Genomic DNA, 8912 nt, shown 5'->3' on the forward strand with positions numbered 1-8912 from the left:
TCAAATCAATGATCTCAGCTTCTACCTTACAAAACTAGAAAAGAAAGAGCAAATCAGACATAAAGCAGAAAAAAGGAATAATAAAGACCAAGGCAGAATCCAATGAAATAGAAAAGAAGAAAACAATAGAATCAAATAAAGCAAAGGCTGGTTCTTTCGGAAAAATCAGTAAAATGGATTAAGCTGTAGCCAGACTAATCAGGAAAAAAAGTAAAAAGATAAATTATCAATAACAGGAATGCAGAGTTGATATCACCACATATTCTATAGGTATTAAGAATAAAAATAGATCCTTTTGTAAGTCATAAGTGTGATAATTGATGTTCATGCTGTTTTGTGACATGTGCCTCCTTCAAACCTTGTAACAACTGCAGTGTATTGTCCATCTCATGTGAAAAACACAAACAAACAAGAAAAAGGGGGTAAAAATAGATTATTATGACTAGTAATAACTTTATGCCAATAAATTTCACAACCTAGATAAAATGGAAAAACTCCTTGAAAGACATAACTTACCATAGCTCACACAAAAATAAATAGATAACTTAAAAAGCCCTATATCTGTTAAAGAAATTGAACTTGTACTTAAAAGCCTTTCCACATGGAAAATTTCAGGCCCACATAGCTAGAAGTAATAATATTAGCTCTATAGAAATTATAGAGGGGCACCTGTGTGGCTCAGTCAGTTAAGCATCCAACTTTGGCTCAGGTCATGATCTCACAGTTAGTGGGTTCGAGCCCCGCATCAGCCTCTGTGCTGACAGCTCGGAGCCTGAAGCCTCCTTTGGATTCTGTGTCTCCCTCTCTCTTTGCCCCTCCCCAGCTTGCTCTCTCTCTCTCTCTCTCTCTGTCTCTCTCTTAAAAATAAACATTAAAAAAATAAAGAAATTAGTATCTGTACTAATACTAATTCTATAGAAGGAAGAAGTAATACTAATTCTACACAAGATTTTCCAAAGAAAAACTCCCAACTCATTCTATGCGGCCAGTATTATCCCAACTCCAAACCCAGACAAAGATATTACAGGAAACAAAACTACAGACTAATATCTCTCATGTACATAGAAGCAAAAAATCTAAACAAAATTTTAGCAAATTGAACTCAACGGTATAAAAAAGGATAACATAATATAACCAAGTGGGTGTGTTCGCCCCCAAAATGCAGAATTGTTTTACTGTTCAAAAATCAAACAGTAGGGAATGCAAACTGGTACAGCCACTCTGGAAAACAGTGTGGAGGTTCCTCAAAAAATTAAAAATAGACCTACCCTATGACCCAGCAATAGCACTGCTAGGAATTTACCCAAGGGATACAGGAGTACTGATGCATAGGGGCACTTGTACCCCAATGTTTATAGCAGCACTTTCAACAATAGCCAAATAATGGAAAGAGCCTAAATGTCCATCAACTGATGAATGGATAAAGAAATTGTGGTTTGTATACACAATGGAATACTATGTGGCAATGAGAAAGAATGAAATCTGGCCTTTTGTAGCAATGTGGATGGAACTGGAGTGTTATGCTAAGTGAAATAAGCCATACAGAGAAAGACAGATACCATATGGTTTCACTCTTATGTGGATCCTGAGAAACTTAACAGAAGACCATGGGGGAGAGGAAGGAAAAAAAAAAGTTAGAGAGGGAGGGAGCCAAACCATAAGAGACTCTTAAAAACTGAGAACAATCTGAGGATTGATGGGGGGTGGGAGGGAGGGGGGGGTGGGTGATATGTATTGAGGAGGGCACCTGTTGGGATGAGCCCTGGGTGTTGTATGGAAACCAATTTGACAATAAATTTCATATTAAAAAAAATCAAACAGTAATTCATCATATTAGCAAACCAAAGGAGAAAAACCATATAATCATCTCAATAGGTGCAAACACTGCATTTGACAAAATCTTATATTTATTTCTAATAAAAATTCTTGGCAAGCTAGGAGTATGAGGAAACTTCTTCAACCTGATAAAAGACATTTATAAAATACTGACAGCTAACATCACATTCATTGGTTAAAGACTGAATACTCTCCCACTAAGATCAAGAACAAGATAGGGGGATGTCTTCTATCACCACTTTTATTCAATATTGTATATAGATACAAAAACTCTAAACATAATTTCAATAAATTTAACAATATGTAAAAAGGATACTACATCATGACCAAGTGGGATTCATCCCAAGAGGAATTCAACCCTTCAAAAACCAACCAATTCAATTCTTTTTTGCAAACTAAAAAGAAAACCCAGGTGAAATCATATTTCTAAAAAATAAATAAAAGGAGTCCATATTGAAGAAAGAAGAAAAACTGTCTTTTCATAAATAACATGATTATCTCTGTAGAAATTTCAGTGCAGTATACAAAACTGCCACAAAAACTAATAAACTTAGGGAGGCACAAGATACAAGATTGATACACAAAAATGAATTGAATTTCTATATATTGGCAATGAACAATTAAAAATTGAAATTTTAAGATAGCATCAAAAAATAATGAAAGACTTAAGGATAAATGTGACAAAAGATGTGAAAAATCTTTTTTTTTAAAACTACTTCATTGACAAATGATTGACATACAAAAAGGTATACATGTTTAATGTGCACAACTTGGTGAGTTTCAGGTGTGGCTGGTTTTTTTTTTTTTTGTTTTTTTTTTTAAATTTACATCCTAGTTAGTTAGCATGTAGCACAACAATGATTTCAGGAGTAGATCCCTCAATGCCCCTTACCCATTTAAAACATCCCCCCCTCCCATAACCTCTCCAGCAACCCTCTGTTTGTTCTCCATATTTAAGAGTCTCTTATGTTTTGTCCCCCTCCCTATTTTTATATTATTTTTGTTTCCCTTCCCTTATGTTCATCTGTTTTATATCTTAAAGTCCTCATATGAGTGAAGTCATATGGTATTTGCCTTTCTCTGACTGACTAATTTCACTTAGCATAATACCCTCTAGTTCCATCCACATAGTTGCAAATGGCAAGCTTTCGTTCTTTTTGATTGCCGAGGAATACTCCATTGTATATATTTACCACAACTTCTTTTTAATACTTTTTAATTTATTTTTGAGAGAGAGAGAGAGAGAGAGCATGCGATGTTGGGGTGGGGGGAGGTGGAGGGACAGAGAGAGAGGGAGACACAGATTCCAAAACAGGCTCCAGGCTCTGAGCTGTCAGCACAGAGCCTGATGCAGGGCTTGAACCCATGAACTGTGAGATCATGACCAGAGCCCAAGTCAGATACTTAACTGACTGAGCCACCCAGGTGCCACTATATACCACATCTTCTTTATTGCTTCATCCATCAATGGATGGATTTGGGCTCTTTCCATACTTTGGCTACTGTTGATAGTGCTGCTATAAACATTGGGGTGCATGTGTCCCTTTGAAACAGCATGGATGTGAAAGATCTTAAACTGAAAAGGACAAAACATTGCTGAGAGAAACTCAAGAGACCTAAATGAATGAGATACATACTTTGTTCATGGGTCAGAAGACTCAATATTGTCAAGATATCAACTCTCCCCAAATTGATCTATAGGTTCAATGCATTTCTAATAAAAATCCCAGGAGATTTTTTTTTTCTCCAGAAATTGACAAGCTGAAAATCATAATAAAATCCAAAGGACCTAGAACTCCTAAAAACAACTTTGGAAAATAATATTAGATGATTATGAGCATTACTGTAAAGCTACCGTAATTAAAACAGTATAATATAAGCATAAAGATAGATTAATGGACTATAACCAAGATTCCAAAAATAGGGTCAGTTGGCTGGTTCAGCCAGTAGAGCATGCAACTCTTAATCCAGGCTCTTGTGTTCAAGCCCCATGTTGGGGGTAAAGATTACTTAATAATAATAATAAAATAATAATAAAAGAAGAAGAAGAAGAAGAAGAAGAAGAAGAAGAAGAAGAAGAAGAAGAAGATTCCAAAAATAAAATCATGTAAAAATGACTTTTGACAAAGGTACAAATGCAATTTAATGGAGAAAGGATGTTTTTTTCAATAAATAGTGCTTGAACAACTAAATATTCCTTTAAAAAAAAAAACCCATCTCAACCATGTACAAAAATAACTCATAATGAATGACAGACCTAAATGTAAAACCTAATGTATAAAATATCTAGAAGAAAATCTTTTAAACTGGACTTAAACAAAACCACTCTTTGAAAAACACTTAAGAAAATGGACAAACACCAAATCAAATAAAGATACCACAAAAAACAAGAACTACAGGCCAATATGTCTTATGAATATAGATGCAAAATCCTCAACAAAATATTAGCATACTGAGTCCAACAACATATTTTTAAAAATCAAACATTATGATCAAGTGGGATTTATTCCCAGGATGCAAGTATAGTTCAGTATTTGGAAAACAATCAATATGATACATCACACCAATAAGAGAAAGGATAAAAACCATATGATCATTTCAATAGATGCAGAAAAAGCATTTGACAAAGTATAACATCCATTCGTGATAAAAACCCTCTGCAAATTAGGTCTAGAGAGAACATAACTCAACATAATAAAGGCCTTATATGAAAAAAAAAACACAGCCCAAATCACACTCAATGGGAAACAGCTGAGAGATTTTCCTCTATGGTCAGGAACAAGACAGGGATGTCCACTCTACCACATTTATTCAACATAGTACTGGGAGTCCTAGCCACAACAGTTAGAAAACCTAAATAAAAGGCATCCAAGGAAGGATGGTAAGGAAGAAGTAAAACTCTCATGATTTGCAAATGACATGATACTATATATAGAAAACTCCAAAGACTCCACCAAAAACCTACTAGACTTGATAAATGAATTCAGTAAAGTCATAGGATACAAAATCAATGTATAGAAATCAGTTGCACCCTATACACTAATAATGAATCAGCAAAAAGGGAAATTTAAAAAACAATCCTGGGGTTGCTGTGTGGTTCAGTCGGCTAAGTTTCCGACTTTGACTCAGGTCACGATCTCACAGTGGTGGGTTCGAGCCCTGCACTGGGCTCTATGCTGACAGCTCAGAGCCTGGAGCCTGCTTCAGATTCTTGTCTCCCTCTCTCTCTGCCCCTCCTCCACTCACGCTCTGTCTCTCTCTCTCAAACGTAAACATCTTTTTTAAATCTTAAAAAAAAATCCCATTTATAATTTCACCAAAGCCAATAAAATACCTAGGAATAAACTTTACCAAAGAGGTGATGAAAGACCTGTACTCTGAAAACTAAAACACTGATGAAAGAAATTCAAGATGACAAAGAAATGGAAAGACATTCCATGCTCATGGGTGGTAAGAATAAATATTGTTAGAATGTCTATATTACTCAAAGTAATCTATAGATTTAATGCAATTCCTACCAAAATATGAAAAGCATTTTTCACAGAACTAGAACAAACAATCCTGGGATGCCTGTCTGGCTCAGTCAGTAGAGCATGTGACTCTTGATTCCAGGTCATGAGTTTGAGCCCCACATTGGATGTAGAGATTACTTAAAAAAATGGAGTAGAACAAACAAACCTGAAACTTGTATGGAACCACAAAAGACCTCAACTAGCCAAATCAATCTTGAAAAAGAAAAACAAAACTGGGGGTATCACAATTCCAGATTGCAAGTTATATTAGTTATATTGCAAAGCAGTAGTAATGAAAACACTATGAAACTGGCATAAAATAGACATACAGATCAATGAAATAGAACAGAAAACCCAGAAAACTGGTCAGCTATGTGCGAAAGAATGAAACTGAAACACTTTATTTCACCATATACAAAAATAAACTCAAAATGATTAAAAACTTATTTATTTATTTTTAGAGAGAGATTGAGAGAGAGAGAGAGTACAAGTGTGGGGGTGCAGAGAGAAGAGAGGGAGAGAGAATCTTAAGCAGACTCCACACCCAGAGCCCAGCAGAGCCTGATGTGGGGTTCAATCTCACGACCGTGAGACCACGACCTGAGCCAAAATCAAGAGTCAGATGGTTAACCAACTGTGCCACCCAGGTGCCCCAAATGGATTAAAAACTTATATGTGAGACTTGAAACCATAAAAACCCTCGAAGAGAACACATGCAATAACCTCTCTGACATTGGTAATAGAAACTTTTTTCTAGATAGGTCTCCGGGGGCAAGAGAAACAAAAGCAAAAACAAACTATTGAAACTACATCAAAACAAAAAGCTTCTGCATAGTGAAGGAAACAATAAAACTAAAAGGTAACCTACAGAATAGGAAAATATATTTGCAAATGATATACTCAATAAAGGGTTAGTATCCAAAATGTATAAATAACGTATACAACCCGATATCTAAAAAGACAAATAATCCAATTAAAACTTGAGCAGAAGATGTGAACAGACATTTCTCCAAAGAAGACATACAGATGGCCGATAGACACATGAAAAGATACTCAGCATCACTTATCATCAGGGCAATGCAAATAAAATCCACAGTGAGATATCACCTCATTACCTGTCAGAATGGCTAAAATGAAAAACTCAAGAAACATCAAGTGTTGGTAAAGATGTGGAGAAAAAGGAATCCTCATGCACTGTTTGTGAAGATGCAAACTGGTGCAGCCACTATGGAAAATAGTATGGAGGATTCTCAAAAAATTAGAAATAGAACTACTCTACAATCCAGCAATCACACTGCTGGATATTTACCTAAAAAAAAAACAAAAACACTAATTTAAAGGGATATATGCATCCCTATGTTTATTGAAGCATTATTTACAATAGCCAAATTATGGAAGCAGCCCAAATATCCATTAATAAATGGAGTGGATAAAGAAGATATGGTATATACATACAATGGAAATTATTCAGCCATAAGAAAGAATGAAATCTTGCCATTTGCAACAAAATTGATGGTTCCAGAGAGTATAACGCTAAGCAAAGTAAGTCAGTCAGAGAAAGACAAATACCATTATGATCTCACTCAAATGTGGAATTTATGAAACAAAACAAATGAGCAAAGGAAAAAAAAGAGAGAGAGACAAACTAAGAAACAGACTTCTCTTTAGAGAACAAACTGATAGTTACCAGAGGGGAAGAGGGTAAGGAGATGGGGGGGATATAGGGAATGAGAATTAAAGAGGAATGGGGATTAAAGACTCAGGTGCCTGAGTGGCTTAGCTGGTTAACCATCTGACTCTGAATTTCTGCTCAGGTCACGATCTCACCGTTTGTGAGTTTGAGTCCCATATCAGGCTCTGCGTTGAGTGTGGAGCCTACTTGGGATTCTCTGTCCTTCTCTCTCTGCCCCTTTCCCACTCTCAAAAATAAAATTAAAACTTAAAAATTTTTTAAAGAGTACATTTAACACGAAGAAAAAAATTTTAATAAAGAAAAAATAAATAAAAGAAATTTTAAAATAGAAAAGAAAATGGAAAAGCAGGCCCCAGATGAGGGAGAAATTCTTGCAACAAATATATTCTGATAAAAAACTTGTACACAAAATATACAAAGAACTCTCAGAACTCAGTAACAACCAAAACAAAACAAAAACCCCCAAGTTTTAAAAAATGGGCAAAAGGTTTCAATAGACATTTCACCAAAGAAGATACGCAGATGGAAATTAAGCTTATGACAAAATACTTAACAGCATTAGTCATTAGAAAAATGAAATCAGGGGCACCTCAGTCAGTTGAGTGTGGACTCTTAATTTCAGCTGAGGTCTTGATTTCATGGTTCATGAGATTGAGCCTGGCTAAAATTCTCTCTCTCCTCCCCTTTGCCCCTCTCCCCTGTTTGCTCTCTCCTTCTCTCCTTCTCTCCCCCCCCTCTAAAAAATAAATAATAAATAATAGTAATAATAATAATAAAATAAATCAAATCACAAGGACATATTACTACATATCTATTTCACAGGGCTAAAATTAAAAAGACTGACCACAGCAGGTATTGGCAAGGCTATGGAGCACCTAGAAGTCTCATATACTGCCAGTGAGAATGTAAAATGGTACAACCCTTTTGGAAAACAGTTTGGCAATTTCTTAAAAAGTTAAACACACACCTACCATGGGATCTAGCCATTTCATATTTAGATATTTAATTTTAATTTAAAAAATTTTTTAACATTTATTTATTTTTGAGAGACAAAGAGAGACAAAGCACAAGCAGGGGAGGGGCAGAGAGAGAGAGGGAGACACAGAATCTGAAGCAGGCTCCAGGCTCTGAGGTGTCAGCACAGAGCCCGACGGGGGGCTTAAACTCACAAACCATAAGATCATGACCTGGGCCGAAATCAGACATTTAGCTGATGGAGCCACCCAGCCACCCCTCATTTTTAGATATTTACCTAAGAGAAAAAAAAATATGACAATACAAAGACTTGTACATAAATGTTTATAACTTCTCTACTGATAATCGCCAAAACCTGGAAACAGCCCAAGTAACCATCCACAAATGAATGGATAAACAAATTGTGGTATATCCACATGATGGACTATTACTCAGCAATAAAAAGTAATCAACTATTAATAAATGCCACATGTATAGATCTCAGATTATGCTGAGTAAAAGAAGTCAGACCAAAAAAAGAATACATACTGTATGATTCCACTTATAGAAAACTCTAGAAAATTTGAACAAATCTATAGTGAAAGAAAAGAGATCAAATAGAAAAAACAACAGTTGCCTAGGGTAGGGCCTGGGACATACTAGAGGGAGGAATAATAAAAAAGGCATGAGGAGAATTTTCAAGGTGATAGATATGTCCCATGTCTTGGTGGTGGCAATGATTTCACATGTGCATACATAGTCCAAAACGTATCAAATTATGCATAGCACTATGGAAAAACAGGGAGAATATTGCTATAATCTACAAGTGGAGGGTACCTTTAGAAGCATGATTCAATACTCATAAATTACAAAGGAATATATGTATAAATTTAAAACACTTTAAAATTCCACGGCAA

The 8912-nt window shown here is 35.5% G+C and overlaps 1 non-coding gene across 1 annotated transcript; it reads left to right on the forward strand.

Annotated features, from left to right (window-relative positions):
• Nucleotides 1-289: 289 nt before the first annotated feature.
• LOC128777528 (small nucleolar RNA U13) lies at nucleotides 290-392 on the forward strand. The gene has a single exon (XR_008422772.1). It is a non-coding gene; the product is annotated as a small nucleolar RNA U13 (small nucleolar RNA).
• Nucleotides 393-8912: the final 8520 nt, after the last annotated feature.

Source organism: Panthera pardus, unplaced genomic scaffold (genome assembly GCF_024362965.1).
Source record: "Panthera pardus isolate Hobbes unplaced genomic scaffold, ASM2436296v1 HiC_scaffold_16, whole genome shotgun sequence".
In the NCBI taxonomy this organism is placed as follows: Eukaryota; Metazoa; Chordata; class Mammalia; order Carnivora; family Felidae; genus Panthera; species Panthera pardus.